The 21,136-nt window shown below is 34.1% G+C and overlaps 12 non-coding genes across 12 annotated transcripts; all 12 read right to left on the reverse strand.

The window, feature by feature from the left end:
• Window positions 1-12,268: 12,268 nt before the first annotated feature.
• On the reverse strand, window positions 12,269-12,428 carry LOC130811918 (U1 spliceosomal RNA). Its single transcript, XR_009041532.1, has one exon. It is a non-coding gene; the product is annotated as a U1 spliceosomal RNA (small nuclear RNA).
• A 1,340-nt stretch (window positions 12,429-13,768) lies between these two features.
• Window positions 13,769-13,931, reverse strand: LOC130811920 (U1 spliceosomal RNA). Its single transcript, XR_009041534.1, has one exon. It is a non-coding gene; the product is annotated as a U1 spliceosomal RNA (small nuclear RNA).
• A 349-nt stretch (window positions 13,932-14,280) lies between these two features.
• LOC130811928 (U1 spliceosomal RNA) lies at window positions 14,281-14,443 on the reverse strand. Its single transcript, XR_009041541.1, has one exon. It is a non-coding gene; the product is annotated as a U1 spliceosomal RNA (small nuclear RNA).
• Window positions 14,444-14,833: 390 nt separating this feature from the next.
• LOC130811929 (U1 spliceosomal RNA) lies at window positions 14,834-14,995 on the reverse strand. The gene has a single exon (XR_009041542.1). It is a non-coding gene; the product is annotated as a U1 spliceosomal RNA (small nuclear RNA).
• Window positions 14,996-15,773: 778 nt separating this feature from the next.
• Window positions 15,774-15,936, reverse strand: LOC130811921 (U1 spliceosomal RNA). The gene has a single exon (XR_009041535.1). It is a non-coding gene; the product is annotated as a U1 spliceosomal RNA (small nuclear RNA).
• A 426-nt stretch (window positions 15,937-16,362) lies between these two features.
• Window positions 16,363-16,525, reverse strand: LOC130811922 (U1 spliceosomal RNA). Its single transcript, XR_009041536.1, has one exon. It is a non-coding gene; the product is annotated as a U1 spliceosomal RNA (small nuclear RNA).
• A 370-nt stretch (window positions 16,526-16,895) lies between these two features.
• LOC130811925 (U1 spliceosomal RNA) lies at window positions 16,896-17,057 on the reverse strand. Its single transcript, XR_009041539.1, has one exon. It is a non-coding gene; the product is annotated as a U1 spliceosomal RNA (small nuclear RNA).
• Window positions 17,058-17,395: 338 nt separating this feature from the next.
• LOC130811926 (U1 spliceosomal RNA) lies at window positions 17,396-17,558 on the reverse strand. The gene has a single exon (XR_009041540.1). It is a non-coding gene; the product is annotated as a U1 spliceosomal RNA (small nuclear RNA).
• A 395-nt stretch (window positions 17,559-17,953) lies between these two features.
• Window positions 17,954-18,115, reverse strand: LOC130811932 (U1 spliceosomal RNA). The gene has a single exon (XR_009041545.1). It is a non-coding gene; the product is annotated as a U1 spliceosomal RNA (small nuclear RNA).
• A 1,539-nt stretch (window positions 18,116-19,654) lies between these two features.
• On the reverse strand, window positions 19,655-19,816 carry LOC130811916 (U1 spliceosomal RNA). The gene has a single exon (XR_009041530.1). It is a non-coding gene; the product is annotated as a U1 spliceosomal RNA (small nuclear RNA).
• Window positions 19,817-20,116: 300 nt separating this feature from the next.
• LOC130811924 (U1 spliceosomal RNA) lies at window positions 20,117-20,278 on the reverse strand. The gene has a single exon (XR_009041538.1). It is a non-coding gene; the product is annotated as a U1 spliceosomal RNA (small nuclear RNA).
• A 435-nt stretch (window positions 20,279-20,713) lies between these two features.
• Window positions 20,714-20,873, reverse strand: LOC130811930 (U1 spliceosomal RNA). Its single transcript, XR_009041543.1, has one exon. It is a non-coding gene; the product is annotated as a U1 spliceosomal RNA (small nuclear RNA).
• Between the last annotated feature and the right edge of the window lie 263 nt (window positions 20,874-21,136).

The following is a 21,136-nucleotide window of genomic DNA, read 5'->3' on the forward strand; positions in this document are numbered from 1 at the left end:
GATATACATTTATTCTGTTGAACATTAGGAACTGTGGCTATGCTCTGATATTCATGCTCTGATGCTCTGATGATTAATAAGTTTAGCTCAGTTTAGCTCTGATATACATACCGAGATACATACTTTGATTGTTATGATTTATATGCTCTGATGATTACTTGAATGCTATGATAAAAGTTCTTACAGTGCTTTAAGTTTTGTTTGGTAAGTTTTGTTTTGTTTTAGTTCTATTTGAAATCTTAAGTTATAAACTACTTCCGATGTTTTGATTATGCTTAAGTTATTTTAAATAATTCTAATTAATAGAGTAATTTGTTTTTAATGTATGCTTGGTAAATTATATTGTAACGAGTTAATTTACTAAGTTATGTAGAGTTGTTTTAATCTCGAACATGCTCTTCAATATTGGTTTTACTCTATTTTGTTTTTAAGTTTGTTTGAAAAGTTTGTCATCATCAAAAAGGGGGAATTTGTTGGACCTCTTGAGTTTTGATGATGACTACACTTTATTTAAGCGAACATGTTTTTAGAGATTGTGCAGGTCGATATCCGATTATGATTATGATCGTTGATAGTACATATGCCTTAGCTTATGGAAACGTACATGTCAAAAGGTTTCAATTGATGTTAGGAGAAGTATATCGCTTGGGATGTAAAATGGAGACAGCAGATCTACTGTTCCCAAATTAGATGTTCTAGCTAAACTGAAGTCTGGAGACAGCACACTGTTCCTGAGCTGAAGGTTGACTACGTTGACTAAAAATTCTGGTTATCATATTTTAATTATTATTTTTTTAGTTAATGTATTTTAAATTAAATTGTTGCAGTAAAAATTTATTTAAGTTAATTGGCAAATCGTTTTTGTTAAAGAAAATGTATTCACGATTTATTTGTTAAGATCCTTTATTTTAGGATCTATTTTTAATAAATCTTGGATTTGTTAAAAATAGAATCAACTAACTTTGAATTGGTCTTAGCAAATCTTTTCAGCCGGTCTTTATTCCTAAAAATTAGCAAACAATCATTCCCACTAAGATTAACCGTTTTCTAAATATAGCATGAAGTTCCAGCCATTAATTTGGGGAACAGGAATTACTAGTGAAGAAACTGCTACTTTAGGGAACAGCGGTTATTAAGGGAACAGCGGTTATTGTTTATGTACACGTGTGATTTGACTTAATCAAATCTTATGGAAATAACCGTGTGTTTGCTTAATCCACATTACTCCCATGATCTCTTGATAGTGGGATGATGGATTGGATTATTCCACTTTCTTAGGAATATTATTTTCTATAAATTGCAAGATAATTCCGGTTTTTAAAGAGAAGAGATGTAATCCAACGTTTTGTGCTTAAGTATTTTTCATACGTTTTTGTTGGATTTTACAAGAAATATTTTGTTCTTAAAGTTGCCAATCAATTTATAATATTTTCTTGATGCAACTCTTTGATTTATTTTAGAGAATTTATATCCTTTTTGTAAGGGTTTTTGAGAGTTTATGTAATTAGACTCGGGTGAGTCTAAGGGGGAAATTAGATAGCTTTGAGTGAAGCTAGAGAGGATTAGCTTATTGTAAAGCTAAGTTTGTTGCTTGGAGTAAAGCAATTAGAGAGAAGAGGAGTCGGCCTAGGTGTTACGCTTCGAGTGAAGCAAGGTGTTTATTGTGATTGTAACTAATTGCCTTAAACATAGTGGAGTTTTTGAAAATCCCAAGTGGTCGTGGTTTTTCCTTTTGTTTAGGCCCAAAAGGTTTCCACGTAAAATCGTGTGTCTCTCTTAATATTTTGCTCTTAGTTTAAGCTTTATTTATTTTGAATAATTCCGCAAAAACAGGGCACAATCGCTTAAACTTGCAACAACAACAATTCACCCCCCCTCTTGTTGCTGTTCCCGTTCCTAATTGAATCAACAATTGGTATCAGAGCCCTGTTCCCAGAAGATCAGGAAACCCTGAGGGCAGATTCTGGTGTTCCCGAAAAATGTCAATTATGAACGAGCGAATGGAAGAAGGGTATTCAACTCAAAGACCACCAATGTTCGATGGAAAATTCTATACATATTGGAAAAATAGGATGGAGATCTTCATCAAAGCGGAAAATTATCAAGTTTGGAGAGTCATAGAAATCGGAGATTTTGAGGTAACCACTACTAACTCCAACAATGAAATTGTTCCCAAACCTATAACCGAATATGAAAAAGAAGATTTTCAGAAAATGGAATTAAATGCTCTTGCTATAAAATTACTTCATTGTGGTCTTGGACCAAACGAGCATAATAGAATTATGGGGTGCAAATCCGCTAAGCAAATTTGGGATCTGCTTGCTGTTACCCATGAGGGAACAAGTGAAGTAAAACGGTCCAAAATTGATTTGTTAATGTCTAAATACGAGAGATTTGTTATGGAGCCAAGAGAAAGTATCCAAGAGATGTTCACTAGGTTCACCAACATAACAAACGAGCTTGTCTCTCTTGGAAGAATAATTCCCACTGATGAACAAGTAAGGAAGATTCTTAGGAGCCTTCCTCAAGATGAGCGCTGGAGGGCCAAGGTTACTGCTATACAAGAGTCCAAAGATTTTACTAAGTTCAATCTAGAGGAGCTGGCTGGTTCCCTAATGACGCATGAATTGCATTTGGGAACAGCAGACAGTTCCAGGAACAAGGGACTGGCTCTGGCAGCGGGGGAACAGGACGAATCAGAATGTGATGAGGAAGAGGCTGCTTTATTGGTACGAAAATTCAAGAAGTTCTTCAGGAACAGCAGGTATGCAAATCAAAGAAACAACAGAGAAAGAAGAACAAAAAATCTTGAATGCCACAAATGTGGAAGTACCGAGCACTTCATCAAGGATTGCCCAACATGGAAGAATGAAAAGGGCAAGGGAAAGACAAGAGATTCAAGAAGACCGTTGAACAAAGAAAATTTTAACAAGACGGACTTTCGTAGGGCCATGATTGCTGCATGGGGAGAAACTGAAAGTGAGAATGAAACTATTGTTCCCGAAGAAGAGGAGACAGCTAACCTATGTCTCATGGCTACGCATAAAGGCAAGGAGAAGCAGGTAAATATTTCTAATTCATTTTCTGACCATTCATTTAATCTAAGTAAAAATGAATTAAAAGAGTTGTTAAAAGAGACACAAGCTAAACTTGAAAATTGCAATGATAAGTGTCTCAGGTTAGAAAAGGAACTTAAAGTAAGCAAAGACCATGTCTCATACATAAACACCTTTAGACATGATGTCCAAAACAGATTTTTCGGTTTGTTGGACCAAAATATAATCCTAAAGGAAAATATGGAGAGACTTAAGAAGGAAAATGTTATTCTTAATATTGAGCTATCACAATACAAATTATTAGGCTTAAATAAAGAATTGATAAATGCATCTACTAAGGATTTGTGCAATGATTTTCAACATTTAGAGTTGAATCCGGAATCCAACCGTAACAACAATAATAATCTTGAATTAAATTCAAGAGAAAAAGGGAAAATCAAAATAACTCCCAAATGGATTCTAGATGCTAAAAGTAAGAGATCACAAGGCCTAAATTATTTTAAGAATAACAAAAGTAAGAAAGCTTACGTTGATCTTCCTAGAGACAGGTACTGTACCTTCTGTGGTAAAGCTGGCCATCTGAAGGAACAGTGCACCAAAAGGGAACAGTATACTGTCTCTAACAGAAACTATGTCGATAACATTCAAATTGATAAATATGATTCATGTAAGATCGACAAGGAACCCAAGAAAGTCTGGGTTCCTATAATTAACAATTAATTATCTTACAGGTCCAAGTGAGGGGGAACAGCTCATGGTATCTCGACAGTGGGTGTTCCAAGCATATGACGGGTGACAAATCTAAATTTCTCTCACTTGAAGCCTATGATGGGGGAACAGTAACCTTCGGTGACAATATGAAGGGTGAGATAATCGCCAAAGGAAAGGTTGGAAGGTCATGTTCCCACGCCATTGATAATGTATTTTTAGTCGAGAATTTGAAACACAACTTACTCAGCATTTCTCAATTTTGTGATAAGGGTAACTCTGTAAACTTTACTTCTGAAAAGTGCATTATTTCTAGGAACGACACAGGAGACATCATTCTTGAGGGAAACAGAAAAGGGAACACTTATATAGTGGACCTGGACACTGTTCCCAGAAACAGTCTAACGTGTCTAAGTGTTATAGAAGACGACCCACTTCTTTGGCATAAGCGTCTAGGTCATGCTAGTTATTCATTGATTAATACATTAAGATCTAAAGACCTAGTTAGAGGACTACCATCTATAAAATTCCTTAAAGAGGAAATATGTGATCCTTGTGCCAAAGGAAAACAAGTAAGGTCATCTTTTAAACCAAAGAATGTTGTGACCACCTCAAAAACGCTTGAATTATTACACATGGATTTGTGTGGACCTATGAGAATACAAAGCCGTAGTGGCAAGAGATATGTGTTTGTTATTATTGATGATTATAGTAGATTTACATGGACTTTATTTCTAGTTAGTAAAGATGAAGCCTTTAATGAGTTTGTTTCTTTCGCTAACAAAATACAAAAATCTACCAATAATCAAATTGTTCACATAAGGTCAGATCATGGTAAAGAATTTGAAAATTCAAGCTTTATGAGTTATTGCAATGAACATGGAATAAGTCACAATTTTTCCGCCCCTAGAACACCACAACAAAATGGTGTTGTAGAAAGGAAAAATAGAACTTTAGAAGAAATGGCTAGAACTATGTTAATTGCTAGTGGTTTACCTAGAAATTTTTGGGCCGAGGCTGTTAATACTGCATGTTATATTTTAAATAGAGTATTGATAAGACCAATCACTTCTAAGACACCCTATGAACTGTTTAAAGGTGTTAAACCAAATATTGCCTATTTTCGTGTGTTTGGATGCAAATGTTTTGTACATATTAATGGAAAACGGAATATAGGTAAATTTGATGAAAGAAGTGATGAAGCAGTATTTCTTGGCTACTCATCTCAAAGTAAGGCATATAGAGTCTATAACAAAAGAACAATGAGTGTGGAAGAATCCGTTCACATAATTTTCGATGAAACTAACTTTTTGTCAAGTGAACAGGATACAAATAATTTTAAGATAGGTCTTGCAAATTTAGAAGAAGATGATGAAGAATTGAAAGTGCATGATCAAGAAACAGCTGGTGAACAGCCGGTTCCAGCAGAAGCAGAAAGTACTGATCGAGTTCAGGAACTGCCAGAACATCAGGAACAGCAGACTGTTCCCAATCCAGCTGTTCCCACAGAAGAGCAAAACGATCCAGTAGCTGAACAGAATGTTAATCAAGCTAATGAACCAGAACATGCTACTGTTCCCACAAGAGATTTTATGCCAAAACCTTGGAGATATCAAAAATACCATCCTCTTGATTTGATTGTAAGTGACTTAAATAAAGGAACACAAACTAGATCTCAAATGAGAAACTTTTGTGCACATTTTGCGTTCCTATCATCACTTGAACCCAAAAATCACGAAGAAGCTCTAAAGGATTCCGAATGGGTTGTAGCCATGCAAGATGAATTGAACGAATTTGAAAGGAACAAGGTATGGCATTTAGAACCCAAACCGAAACACAAGAAGGTAATTGGTTTGAAATGGGTATTTCGGAACAAACTAGATGAGCATGGAATAATTGTAAGAAACAAAGCAAGGCTCGTGGTCAAAGGGTACAATCAACAAGAAGGTATTGATTATACTGAGACATTTGCTCCAGTAGCAAGGTTAGAAGCTATTAGAATTTTAATTTCTTTTGCTGCATTTATGAACTTTAAATTATATCAAATGGATGTGAAATGTGCTTTCTTGAATGGTTTTCTTGATGAAGAAGTTTTTGTTGAACAACCGCCTGGCTTTGAGAATACCTCGTGTCTTGATCATGTCTATAAGCTTGATAAAGCTCTTTATGGGTTGAAACAAGCTCCTAGGCAATGGTATGAAAGACTATCAAAATTTTTGATTCAAAATGACTTTATTAGAGGTAAAATTGATAAAACCTTATTCTTTAAGAACAAAGGTTCCAATATATTAGTTGTTCAAATATATGTTGATGATATTATTTTTGGTGCCACAAATGAATTGCTATGTAAAGAATTTGCTAACCTTATGAGCACTGAATTTGAAATGAGCATGATGGGAGAATTAAATTTCTTTCTTGGTTTGCAAATCAAACAAACTGCTAATGGTATCTTTATTCATCAACAAAAATATATAAAAGAACTTCTTAAGAAATATGGCATGAATAACGCTAAAACCAACCATACACCCATGGCTACTAATGTAAGATTAGATGAAGATACAAATGGAACAAATATTGACCAAACTATGTATAGAGGCATGATTGGATCTTTATTATATCTAACTGCTAGTAGACCCGATATTTCATTTAGTGTTGGTTTATGTGCAAGATTTCAATCTAACCCTAAAGAATCACATCTAACTGCAGTGAAACGTATTTTGAGATATCTAAAGGGAACAGATGATTTATCATTATTTTATCCTAAAAGTGATGTATTTGATTTGAAAGGCTTTAGTGATGCAGATTATGCAGGAGATCTTGTTAATAGAAAAAGCACGTCAGGTATGGTACAATTTCTTGGCTCATGTTTAGTTTCGTGGAGTTCCAAGAAACAAAACACTGTTGCATTATCAACTGCTGAAGCTGAGTACGTAGCAGCAGCAGCTTGCTGTTCCCAAATGATATGGATAAAGCAGCAGCTAAGAGACTTTGGTATTAAGTATGCATGTGTTCCTATTTATTGCGATAATACCAGTGCCATATGCATATCCAAAGATCCAGTGCATCACTCACGAGTAAAGCACATTCATATTAGGCATCATTTTCTTAAGGATAATGTTGAAAATAAAAATATTATTGTTAAGCATGTAAACACTAACGAGCAAATAGCAGATATCATGACCAAACCGCTTCCAAGGGAACAGCATGAGAAAATGAGATTGGAACTTGGCATGATCAAGCTGCATTAAAGGAAGTGTCATATATGATTCCTAGAGACAAAATGAAAATTGAAAATGATCAATCAACCACAATAATCTTGATTGAAAAATCAATTATCGAAAGGATCAGGTACGCATTTTTTAAAGGTATATACTTTGAATGTTCTTATGATTGCATGATTATTTTGATCAAACGGTAGTAGCATAATATTATCATTTTCTTATTATAAATAAAAAAAAAAAACAAAAAATTATATATAAATTTTTTTTCCAGCAGTTCTTTTAAGTAGGAGTTGAATCTCAACATACTCCATTTTCACAATTCAAAATCAATTGTCTTGATTTGATAACTGCCTCAACACGTCACTTCATCCAATACAATTACTCCCTCTCGTCCCATCTTTCATTTCATCTTCACTAACCTTTCACTTTCACTCAACCCTAAACCGTCATTCCTTCCACTTCCCTTTCACTCCGTCATTTTCCTTTGCTTTTCTCTCTAAAAACTTCAATGAAAACCAAGAATATGAAACCAAAAATGAAGCAACCTGTCCCTCTTCGAGTTATCTACCCACCTTCTCTCACTCACAAACCTAAGTCTTCATCAAAGGAACCAGAGGACACCCCTATGTCTCCGCAAACAAGTGGTAAAAGAACAAGAGAATCCAAGAAACCTTCAACCCACTCTACCAAGAAAAAGAAGGTAACGCATTACTCAAATGCTGAAGAACTTTCTAAAGAAATGTCTGTAGGATTTGGTGTAGACAAAGAATGGTACGAATCTACAATCTTTCCTAAATTCCATGAAATTTTACAAACTCAAAAATGGGAATCACTTATGAGCGTATATTGCTGCAACCCCATTTACCCTGACATTATGCATGAGTTTATTTCTAATTTTGCTGTTCATGATGGAGTTTGTTCTAGTTCAATCAAAGATATTGATATTGAATTTGATAGTCTGACTTTAGGAGAGTGGTTAGGTGTTCCTGCTACTGGTTTTGATGTTTATCATGTTGGGTCTAAGATTGCGTTTTCTGGAAGAGATGAAAAAGATGTTTGGAGATGCTTGGGGGTTAGGCAAAAAAGGGGGAAAGTAAGTCACAATGTCCTGTCTCCTTTACATAAGTTGCTGTACAACATTGCTAGAAGGTTTATTTTACCACGAAATTCAAAACGTAGTGAGGTAAGTCTTCGAGATGCCACTTTGATTTACTGTATGGTGAACAATATAAAGATTAACTTTCCTTCCTTGATGATTTCGCATTTAAATGATTGTATAGCCAAAAGATGTATGGTAGGCTATGGTGGTTTGTTGTCCTGGATTTTCTCAAAATTTGGTGTTCCACTTGGAGAATACAGTTTTCCTATGGGTCCCAGTAACATGATAGGTGCAAAATGTTTGAATAACTTGCGCCTTAAATTAAATGAGGAAGGGATCCTTGAAAATGCTGTGGAACAGATTGAGATTGATTCTGATAATGAGGAACAGGAGGAAGAGGGGAAGGAAAAGGAGGAACAGGAGGAAGAGGAAGAGAAGGAAGAGAAGGAACAGGAGAAAAAGGAAGAAGAGGAGAAGGAGGAACAGGAGAAAGAAGGGGATGGAGTTAAGGAACAGGAGGTTGTTCCTTCTGAGGAAGAAGACCAGGGGGTGGAATCTAAGGTTTCTCTTGAAGAAGACTCTAGGGCTGAACCCAATAGTTTTCCCTCATCAAAGCCAACCACTCCACCAACTCATCATTTCACTCCACCACCACCCTCACCAACACCAAGATCACCACCACCATCATTTCACAAACACAGCTTTGATCAGGCAACCGTTCCTACTGCTCCCTTATATTCCATTCTTCTCAAGCTTGATGATTTGCAGGATCGCTTCTTCAAATTTCAAGATGAGATCCGTGTTTCCCTAGCCTCATTAGCTGACCAGATGACTCAAATGGAGGCTCGTCTTGGCGCTAAATTGGATACAGTTGAGGTGGAAACTAAATATGTTGATGAAGATGCTCCTGCTTCATAGTTTCCCTTTTATATTTTTCATTGCTGCTGTCTCTGTCTTTGAACAATTTTTTTTGGTACCAGCTGGGGTACACCTCTTAAACACTGTTAACTTTGTTAAACCTTTTTACATATGCTACTATGTTAGGTTGGTTAATCTTTGCTTATCATGCTTGCATTCATTGTTATTGCTTTTTAATTTGTGCATCCTTATTCTCTCTTTGACTATAACTATATGTTTAGTGCTGTGGCTTGATTGCTTATCTTCTTTTTGAATGATGTCAAAAGGGGGAATATTTGGCACAAACTTAAATAATGCTTGAGTATGCTTAGTCTGATATACATTTATTCTGTTGAACATTAGGAACTGTGGCTATGCTCTGATATTCATGCTCTGATGCTCTGATGATTAATAAGTTTAGCTCAGTTTAGCTCTGATATACATACCGAGATACATACTTTGATTGTTATGATTTATATGCTCTGATGATTACTTGAATGCTATGATAAAAGTTCTTACAGTGCTTCAGTTTTGTTTGGTAAGTTTTGTTTTGTTTTAGTTCTATTTGAAATCTTAAGTTATAAACTACTTCCGATGTTTTGATTATGCTTAAGTTATTTTAAATAATTCTAATTAATAGAGTAATTTGTTTTTAATGTATGCTTGGTAAATTATATTGTAACGAGTTAATTTACTAAGTTATGTAGAGTTGTTTTAATCTCGAACATGCTCTTCAATATTGGTTTTACTCTATTTTGTTTTTAAGTTTGTTTGAAAAGTTTGTCATCATCAAAAAGGGGGAATTTGTTGGACCTCTTGAGTTTTGATGATGACTACACTTTATTTAAGCGAACATGTTTTTAGAGATTGTGCAGGTCGATATCCGATTATGATTATGATCGTTGATAGTACATATGCCTTAGCTTATGGAAACGTACATGTCAAAAGGTTTCAATTGATGTTAGGAGAAGTATATCGCTTGGGATGTAAAATGGAGACAGCAGATCTACTGTTCCCAAATTAGATGTTCTAGCTAAACTGAAGTCTGGAGACAGCACACTGTTCCTGAGCTGAAGGTTGACTACGTTGACTAAAAATTCTGGTTATCATATTTTAATTATTATTTTTTTAGTTAATGTATTTTAAATTAAATTGTTGCAGTAAAAATTTATTTAAGTTAATTGGCAAATCGTTTTTGTTAAAGAAAATGTATTCACGATTTATTTGTTAAGATCCTTTATTTTAGGATCTATTTTTAATAAATCTTGGATTTGTTAAAAATAGAATCAACTAACTTTGAATTGGTCTTAGCAAATCTTTTCAGCCGGTCTTTATTCCTAAAAATTAGCAAACAATCATTCCCACTAAGATTAACCGTTTTCTAAATATAGCATGAAGTTCCAGCCATTAATTTGGGGAACAGGAATTACTAGTGAAGAAACTGCTACTTTAGGGAACAGCGGTTATTAAGGGAACAGCGGTTATTGTTTATGTACACGTGTGATTTGACTTAATCAAATCTTATGGAAATAACCGTGTGTTTGCTTAATCCACATTACTCCCATGATCTCTTGATAGTGGGATGATGGATTGGATTATTCCACTTTCTTAGGAATATTATTTTCTATAAATTGCAAGATAATTCCGGTTTTTAAAGAGAAGAGATGTAATCCAACGTTTTGTGCTTAAGTATTTTTCATACGTTTTTGTTGGATTTTACAAGAAATATTTTGTTCTTAAAGTTGCCAATCAATTTATAATATTTTCTTGATGCAACTCTTTGATTTATTTTAGAGAATTTATATCCTTTTTGTAAGGGTTTTTGAGAGTTTATGTAATTAGACTCGGGTGAGTCTAAGGGGGAAATTAGATAGCTTTGAGTGAAGCTAGAGAGGATTAGCTTATTGTAAAGCTAAGTTTGTTGCTTGGAGTAAAGCAATTAGAGAGAAGAGGAGTCGGCCTAGGTGTTACGCTTCGAGTGAAGCAAGGTGTTTATTGTGATTGTAACTAATTGCCTTAAACATAGTGGAGTTTTTGAAAATCCCAAGTGGTCGTGGTTTTTCCTTTTGTTTAGGCCCAAAAGGTTTCCACGTAAAATCGTGTGTCTCTCTTAATATTTTGCTCTTAGTTTAAGCTTTATTTATTTTGAATAATTCCGCAAAAACAGGGCACAATCGCTTAAACTTGCAACAACAACAATTCACCCCCCCCTCTTGTTGCTGTTCCCGTTCCTAATTGAATCAACAACATTGACTCATCTATTTTTGTAAAATTCTTAATAAGTTAATTAATGACTAATTAATTGAGGGTAAACATGCATTTTAGGGTTTTTTTAATGAGATTAATTATTTATTGATTTGCAAATTCTATCAAGAAATCATCTCATTGAGATTATTTTTATCAAAGAGATTAACAGAATACTCACCAGTTTGTGTCAATGTGGTAGATATCATATATTATAAAAAAATATTCACAATATGTGGCAGATACTCATGTATTTTTATAACAAATATATTGAAGAATTTTATTAACATAAAATTCAATTCATTTGAGATTTCAATTCAAATCATTTAGCATACTTACCATTTATTCAGTCCACAAACAAATATTATGTATAATTGATTATGGCTTTCAAAAATTAAATTGAAACATTGACTCAATCAATTAATTTTAAAAATCAAATTAACATTAACTCATGTATTTTTTATATTATAAATTTCTAAATAAGTCAATTAATAACTAATTAATTAAGGATAAATATGTATAAATAATAATTAACTATATATTGTAATCCTATTGAAGAAAATAACTATCATATTAAAAACTGATGGTTGAATTTTCTTATTTAACGTATCTATCAAATAATTAAATTTAAATATTAAACCATGTATCAAGTAAAAAATTATGCAAGTCAATTATACAATATCCTTATTTAACGTATCAATTAATGATTTTGGAGGCTATAATGATATTGCATAGTAAGCATACTCATCTAATCAAATTTATCCAATTGTCAAAATCATTCTAGTCGTTAAATTTGTCATTTTGTTTCAGCATTATTAAAATGTATGATTGAAAATTATTTTATATGAATCATTCGTAGGAAATAAGTTCCTCAAAGGATACATAGTGATGTCATGTCTAGAAATTGTTTTATATAGCTCATTCGTAGGAAATGAGTCCTTCATAAAGCATACTCAGCGATGTCATGTTTGTCGATTAGGTCTCAGGGCGTTAAGTTTGTTGTGGTTTAAAGAATTTATAATGTTAAATAGTACTATATTAGACAGGGGCCCATGAACACAGGCCCCCACTACCACAAATTATAATGTAGACTCTTCCTCTTGGGGAGATCTTAAGTAGCTTCCCCTTAGCAATGTGCAATGGAGGTCAACAAACTAGGCATGAGCCTACATGATCACTCATAGACCCCGTCCAGGTAAGTGAGTTATCAGTAATCAAGCCTCTTACATTTATAGTCTACTTCATCAGATGCACTATATTCTTGCCTGAAGTGGGACAATTAGGGCTGCACACGGTCCGGTTTGGTCTGGTTTGACAGAAAAATCAGACCAGACCAGAAATTCCGGTCTGGAAATTTTTCAGACCAGAGCAGACCGTTCTAGAACGGTCTGGTCTGGTCTGGTCTACGGTTTTTTTTTATTTTTTTTATTTTTTTAATTGAGTGAGAATCTATAATCTGTAAACAAAATACATCATCAAATCCAAAGCAGGCTGTAGAAGGGTTTTCCGGTTTGGGAATTGGAACGACAGAAAAATAAAATCAAAAACTTGAAGATTAATTAACAATCTTATAGTCTTCAAACTTGATTGAAAATACTAAATTTAGTTTTCAACAGAAAAATAAAATCAAAAACAGATATTTCATCAAATCCAATTCAATCAAAACAGCAAATAATAAGGGCAGCAAAAAACACGTACTACTAGTAAACAACATTTGCAATCAAATACAGAAAATAAAAAAGAAAGACTAAAAATGAAGATTAATTACCAAAACCTAAAGAACGAAAAACTAGAAATGAAATTGAAACATCTAAAAGAAAAGAGGGAAGAACGAACCGATTTCAGTGAATTTCTCAAGTACTGAAACAAATTTTCTTCAACCTCTGCTCACTAACCAAATACAAATTGTTAATTTACAGCCTACAGGCCACAGGGAACAAGAACACGCAACCTCGAAGAAGGAATGAGAGAGGAGGCGTCAGGCGAGGAATCAGATTATCAGAGAGAAGGCGAGGAAGAGAGGAGATGAGGAGAATGCGCGATTTCTGAAATGGAGATGGAGATTGAAGGCAGCCAGGAAGAGAGGAGATTAGGAGTTCATGAGTACTGAGTAGTTGCCCAGCCCTAATCCCCTAAAATTTGATTTTATTACGGTTTTCCGGTCCGGTTTGGTTTTAAAATTTTAAAACCGGGACCGGACCGTAAACCGTTTAAAAAAAAAAAAAACTGGACCAGACCATTTAGACCGTAGACCAAACCAAATATTTAAATTACGGTTTGGTCCGATTTGGTTTACCGTTTAGACCAAACCGTGTTCAGCCCTAGGGACAATATTCAATCAAATACAAAATGATAGAAAAAAAAACTAACTACTCATTCAATCTTCGACTAGTAACACTAGTTTTGTTAAACATATCATTGGTAAAAATTATAAACTTTACAAATGATAAGGTTTCAAAAAGAACTAAATCTAAAAGAAAAAAAAAAAGCAAACATGGTGTATTAGTATATTGAAATTTTTTATTATAATAGTACTATATTAGACAGGGGCCGCACGAACGCAAGCCCCCATTACCACAAATTATAACGTAGACTCCTCCTCTTGAGGAGATCTTAAGCAGCTGCTCCTCCGCAATGTGAAATGGTGGTCAACAACCTAGGCTATGAGTTTACACGATCACTCATAAACCCCGTCCAGGTAAGTGAGTTATAAGTAATTATTACTCTTATATTTATAGTCTACTTTATCAGATGCACTATATTCTTGTCTGATGTGGGACAATATTCCATCATATACAATACAAAATGATAAAATAAACTAACCACTAATTCATTTTTCGATCAATGAAAAGTAGTTTTTTTTTAACAACTTATTCATAAAAAAAAAACTTTACAATGATAAGGTTTCAAGGAAAACTTGGTCTAAAAGAAAAAATGCGAACATGTGCAGTGATGTCATGTCTGTCGACTACCTTTCCGGGCGTTGAGTTTGCTGTGCTGTACAAACACAAATACTTATATCACGGATTAAAGAAATTGTAATATTAATAAAAAAAAAGGGGTCGTGCGAACGTAGGCCCCCACTACGAAAAATTATGGCGTAAATTCTCCCTCTTGGAGAGATCTTAGGCAGCTGCCCCTTCGCAATATGCAATGGAGGTCGACAGCCTATGTTATGAGCCTACATGATCACTCATTGACCCCGTCCAGGTAAGTGCGTTATCAGTTATCAGTATTCCTGCCCAATGTGGGACAATATTCGATTATATACAAAAACGATAAAAAAAATCTAAGTAGTCATTCCACCATCGACCAATAAAAATAGTTCTGTTAAACAAATTATTCATCAAAAAAAACCTGTACAATGATAAGGTTTCAAAGAGAGCTTGTTCTAAAAGAAAAAATGCGTACATAGTGCATTAGTATATTGAAAATGTTTTTATATGACTCATTGTTGAAAATGAGTCCCTTATAAAGGATAGGCAGAGACGTCATGTATGTCGAGTAGCTCTCAGGGACTTAAGTATACTATGCTCTATAAACACAAATGCTCATATCCTGGTTTAAAGAAATTATAATGTTAATTCAAAATATTAGTACTCTATTAGACAAGGCTTACGCGAACAAAAGTCCCCACTACCACAAATTATAACGTAGAGTCTCCCTCTTGGGGATATCTTAGGCAGCTGCCCCTCTGCAATATGCAATCAGGTCAACAATCTAGGCCTTGAACCTAAATGATCACTCATGGACCCCATCTAGGTAAGTGAGTTATTAGTAATCCATCCTCTTTTTCTTATAACCTGCTTTATCAAATACACTATATTCCCGCCCTATGTGGCACAATATTCAATCACATAGAAAATGATAAAAAAAACTAACTACTCATTCAATCGTCGACCAATAAAAAGTGGTTTTGTTAACAAAATATATGTTAAAAAAATAAACTTGAAAATGATAAGGTTCCAAGGAGAACTGTTTCTAAAAGAACAAATGTGAACATAGTGTATTAGCATATTGAAAATTATTTTATTTCACTTATTCATTAGAAATGAGTCCCTCATAAAGAATACGCAGTGTCATGTCTGTCACCTAGCTCTCAAGGCGTTAAGTTTGTTGTGCACTATAAAGACAAATGCTCATACAATGGTTGAAAGAAATTGTAATGTTAATACCTCTTTTATTTATAGTCTACTTTATCAGATACACTGTATTCCTACCTGATGTGGGATAGTATTCAATCGTTTACAAAATGATAAAAATATAAGTACTCATTCAATCTTCAACCAATAAAAGTAGTTTTGTTAAACAAATCATTCGCAAAAAAAATAAACTTTACAATAATAAGGTTTCAAGGAGACCAGTTTCTAAAAGAAAAAATGCGAACATGGTATATTAGTATATTGAAAATTATTTTATATAGCTTATTCGTAGAAAATAAGTCTCTCAAAAAGCATACATAGTGGTGCCATGTTTGTCGACTAGCTCTCAGGGCATTAAGTTTGTTATGGTTTTAAGAAAGTGTAATGTTGATTAGGTTTATATTATATTGAGGTCGCGCGAACGCAAGCCCCCATAACCACAAATCATGACGTAGACTCTCCTTCTTTGGGAGATCTTAGGCAACTGCCCTTCTGCAATATGCAATGAAGGTCAATAGCCTAGGCTATGAGCCTACATGATCACTCATAGACCCCGTCCAAGCAAGTGAGTTATTAGTAATCCAGCCTCTATTATTCATAGTCTACTTTGTCATATGCACTATATTTCTTCCCGATGTGCACAATAATTGATCATATACAAAATGTTAAAAAAAACCTATGTACTCATTCAATCTTCGACCAATAAAAAGTAGTTTTGTTAAACTACTTATACAACAAAAAATAAACATTACAATGATAAAGTTTCAATTAGAACTTGGTCTAAAAGAAAAAGTTGCAAACCTGGTGTATATTGAAAAATTGCTTTATGTGACTCATTCGTTGGAAATGAGTCCCTTTTAAAGTATATGCAATGATGTCATGTCTATCAACTAGCTCTCAGGGCGTTGAGTTTGCTGTGCACTATAAACACAAATACTTATATTATGGATTAAAGAAATTGTAATAATAATACAAAAAAATTAGTACTCTATTAAATAGAGGCCGCGCGAACATATGCCCCCACTACCACAAATTATGACCTAAACTCTCCCTCTTGGAGAGATCTTAGGCAGATGCCCCTCTGCAATGTTCAATGGAGGTCAATAACCTAGGCCATGAGCCTACATGATCACTCATAGACCCCGTCCAGGTTAGTGAGTTATCAGTAATACATCATCTTTTATTTATAGTCTACTTTATTAGGTACACTATATTTCTATTTGATGTGGGAAAATATTCAATTATATACAAAATGATTAAAAAAACTAACTACTCATTCAATCTTCGACCAATAAAAGTAGTTTTTGATTATAAAAATCATTCGAAAAAAGATAAATTTTACAATCATAAGGATTCAAGTAGAACTGTTTTTAAAAGAATTATTATGAAAATTATTTTGTAAAGCTCATACGTAGGAAATGAGTCCCTCGTAAAACATACGTAGTGATGTCATGTTAGTCGACTAGCTCTAAGGCGTTAAGTTTGTTGTGGTATAAAGATATTGTAATGTTAATAAGTACTATAAAAGACATGGGTTGCGCGAACGCAGGCCTCCACTACCATAAATTATGACGTAGACTTTCCCACTTGAGGATATCATAGGCGGCTGCCCTTAGCAATGTGCAATGGAGGTCAACAGCCTAGGCCATGAGCCTACACAAGCACTCATACACCCCGTCCAAGTAGGTGAGTTATCAGTAATCAAGGATCTTTTATTTATAGTCTACTTTATCAAATGCAAATTGTTAAAAAACCTATGTTCTAATTCAATCTTCGACCCATTAGAAGTAGTTTTTTTAAACAACTTATTCCAAAAAAATGCTAATTAAGATGATGTATTAGTATATTGAAAATCGTTATTATGACTCATTCGTAGGAAATGAGTCTCTCATAAAGGATATGCAGTGATGTCATGTGTTGTCAACTAGCTCTCAGGGCGTTGAGTTTGTTGTGCTTTATAAACACAAATACTTATATCACGGATTAAAGAAATTGTAATATTAATACAAAAAACTAGTACTATATTAAACAGGAGCCACGCGAACGCAGGCCCCTACTATCACAAATTATGACGTAGACTGTCTCTTTTTGGGAGATCTTAGGCAGCTCCCTCTCCGCAATGTGCATTAGAGGTCAACAACTTAGGCCATGAGCCTACATGATCACTCATAGAACCCGTCCAGGTAAGTGAGTTATTAGTAATACATTCTCATTTATTTATAGTCTACTTTATCAGATACACTATGTTCGTGCTTAATGTGGGACAATATTCAATCATATACAAAATGATTAAAAACGCTAAATATTCAATTAATCAGGACCATTAAAAGTAGTTTTTTTTAAACAAATCAATCGTAAAAAAATAAACTTTACAATCATAAGGTTTCAAGAAGAACTGTTTCTAAGAGAAAAAAAAAATACAAACATGATGTATTAGTATATTGAAAATTATTTTGTAAAGCTCATTCATAGGAAATGAGTTCCTTATAAAGCTTAAGTAGTGATTTCATGTTAGTCAATTAGCTCTTAAGGCGTTAAGTTTGTTGTGGTTTAATGAAATTGTAATGTTTATTAGTACTATATAAGACAGGGTTTGCGCGAATGCAGGCCCCCGCTATTACAAATTATGACGTAGACTTTCCCTCTTGGGGATATCTTAGGTAGCAGCCTTCCGCAATATGCAATGGAGGTCAATAGCTTAGGCTATGAGCCTACACAATTACTCATAGACACCATCTATGTAAGTGAGTTATCAGTAATCCATGCTCTTCTATCTATAGTCTAGACATATGCACTATATTCTTGCCCGATGTGGTCAATATTTGATCCTATACGAAATGTTAAAACTAACCTATGTACTTATTCAATCTTCGACCAGTTAAAAGTAGTTTTGTTCAACAACTTATTCTTACATAAATAAACTTTACAATGTTAAGGTTTCATGGATAACTTGGTCTAAAAGAAAAATATGCGAACATGGTGTATCAATATATTGAAAATTGTTTTATAATATGAGTCATTTGTTGGAAATGAGTCCTTCATAAAGGATACGCAGTGATGTTATGTCCTGTGGCTAGCTTGCAGGGAGTTGAGCTTGTTGGGCTCTATAAACACAAATACTTATATCACGATTAAAGAAATTGTAATAATAATACAAAAAATTAGTACTATATTAGACAGAGGTCGCGCGAGCGCAGTCCCCCACTGCTGCAACTCCTCAATGTGCAATGGAGGTCAACAACCTAGGCCATAAGCCTACATGATCTCTCATAGATATTAGACAGGGGTCGCGCGAGCGCAATCCCCCACTGCTGCAACTCCTCTATGTGCAATGGAGGTCAACAACCTAGGCCATAAGCCTACATGATCTCTCATAGACCCCATCCAAGTAAGTGAGTTATCACTAATACATCCTCTTTTATTTATAGTCTACTTTATCAGATACGCTATATTCCTGCTTGATGTGGGACAATATTCAAACACATACAAAATGATTGAAAAACACTAACTAATCATTCAATGTTCGACCAATAAAAATAGTTTTGTTAAACAAATCATTCGTAAAAAAATACTTTATACTCATAAGGTTTCAAGGAGAATTGTTTCTAAAAGAAAAAATGCGAACATGATTTATTAGTATATTGAAAATTATTTTGTAAAGCTCTTAAGGCATTAAGTTTGTTGTGGTTTAAAGAAATTTTAATGCTAATTAGTACTACATAAGACAGTGGTTGCGCGAACGCAAGCCCCCACTATCAAAAATTATGACGTAGAACTTCCCTCTTGGGGAGATCGTAGGCAGCTGCCTTCCACAATGAGCCTACGCAATCACTAATTGACATTGTCTAGGTAAGTGACTTATCAGTAATTTAGTTTCTTTTATTTATAGTCTACTTTATCATATGCACTATATTCCTGCCCGACGTGGACAATATTTGATCATATACAAAATGTTAATAAAAACTTTATGTGCTCATTCAATCTTCGATCAATTAAAAGTAGTTTTATATAACTTATTCCTAAATAAATAAACTTTACAATGTTAAGGTTTCATGGATAACTTGGACTAAAAGAAAAAAATGCGAGCATGGTGTATCAGTATATTGAAAATTGTTTTATATGACTCAGTCGTTGGAAATGAGTCCCTCATAAAAGATACGCAGTGATGTCATGTCCTGTCGATTATCTCTCAGGGCGTTGTGTTTGTTGTGCTCTATAATTAAAAATACATATATCACGGATTAAAGAAATTGTAATATTGATACAAAAAATTAGCAATATTTTAGACAGGAGTCGCGCGCACGCAGGCTCCAACTACCATAAATTATGACGTAGACTCTCCTTCTTGGGGAGATCTTTGGCAGCTACCCCTCTGCAATGTGCAATGGAGGTCAACAACCTAGGCCATGAGCCTACATGATCACTCATAGACCTCATCCAAGTAAGTGCGTTATCAGTAATCCAGGTTCTTTTATTTATAGTCTACTTTATTTTATGCACTATATTTCTACCCGATATGGGGCAATACTCGATCATATACAAAATGATAAGAAAACTAAGTAGTCAATCAATCCTCAACCAATAAAAACATGGTGTATTATTATATTGAAAATTGTTTTATATGACTCATTCGTTGGAAATGTGTCCCTTATAAAGGATACACAATGATGTCTTGTGTTTCGACTAGCTCTCAGGGTGTTAATTTGTTTTGGTTTAAAGAAATTGTAATGTTAATTAGTACTATATAAGACAGGGGTTGCGTGAACGTAGGCCCCTACTATCACAAATTATGACGTGGACTTACCTTCTTTGGATGATCTTAGGCAGCTGCCCTCCGCAATGTGCAATGGAAGTCAGCAGCCTAGGCCATGAGCCTACACAATGACTCATAGACCCCGTCTAGGTAAGTGAGATATCAGTAATATGGGCTCTTCTATTTATAGTCTACTTTATCATATGCACTATATTCCTGCCCGATGTGGACAATATTTGATCGTATACAAAATGTTAGAAAAACCTATGTACTTATTTAATCTTTGACCAATTAAAACTAGTTTTGTTAAACAAATTATTCCTAAATAAATAAACTTTACAATGTTAAGGTTTCATGGATAACTTAGACTAAAAGAAAAAAAATGCAAACATGGTGTATTAGTATATTGAAAATTTTTTTATATGACTCATTCGTTGGAAATGAGTGCCTCATAAAGGATATGCAGTGATGTCATGTCCTTTCTATATCTCTCTGGGTGTTGAGTTTGTTTTTCTCTATAAACACAAATACTTATATTACAGATTAAACAAAATTATAATATTAATATATAAAAATTTGTACTATATAAGACTGGGGCGGTGCGAACGTAGGCTACCACTACCACAAATTTTGACATAGAATCTCCCTCTTCAGGAGATATTAGGCAGTTTTCCCTCCGCAATGTGCAATGGAGGTTAACAACCTAGGCCATGGGCCTACATGATCACTCATAGACCCCGTCCAGGTATGTGAGATATCAGTAATCCAGGCTCTTTTATTTATAGTCTACTTTATCATATGTACTATATTCTTGTCTGATGTGGACAATATTTGATAATATACAAAATGTTAAAAAAACCTATGTACTCATTCAATGTTCGACCAATTAAAAGTAGTTTTATTAAACAACTTAGTCCTAAATAAATAAACTTTACAGTGTTGAGGTTTCATGAATAACTTAGACTAAAAGAAAAAAATGCGAACATGGTATATTAGTATATTGAAAATTGTTTTAT

Source organism: Amaranthus tricolor, chromosome 4 (assembly GCF_026212465.1).
Source record: "Amaranthus tricolor cultivar Red isolate AtriRed21 chromosome 4, ASM2621246v1, whole genome shotgun sequence".
Classification (NCBI taxonomy): domain Eukaryota; kingdom Viridiplantae; phylum Streptophyta; class Magnoliopsida; order Caryophyllales; family Amaranthaceae; genus Amaranthus; species Amaranthus tricolor.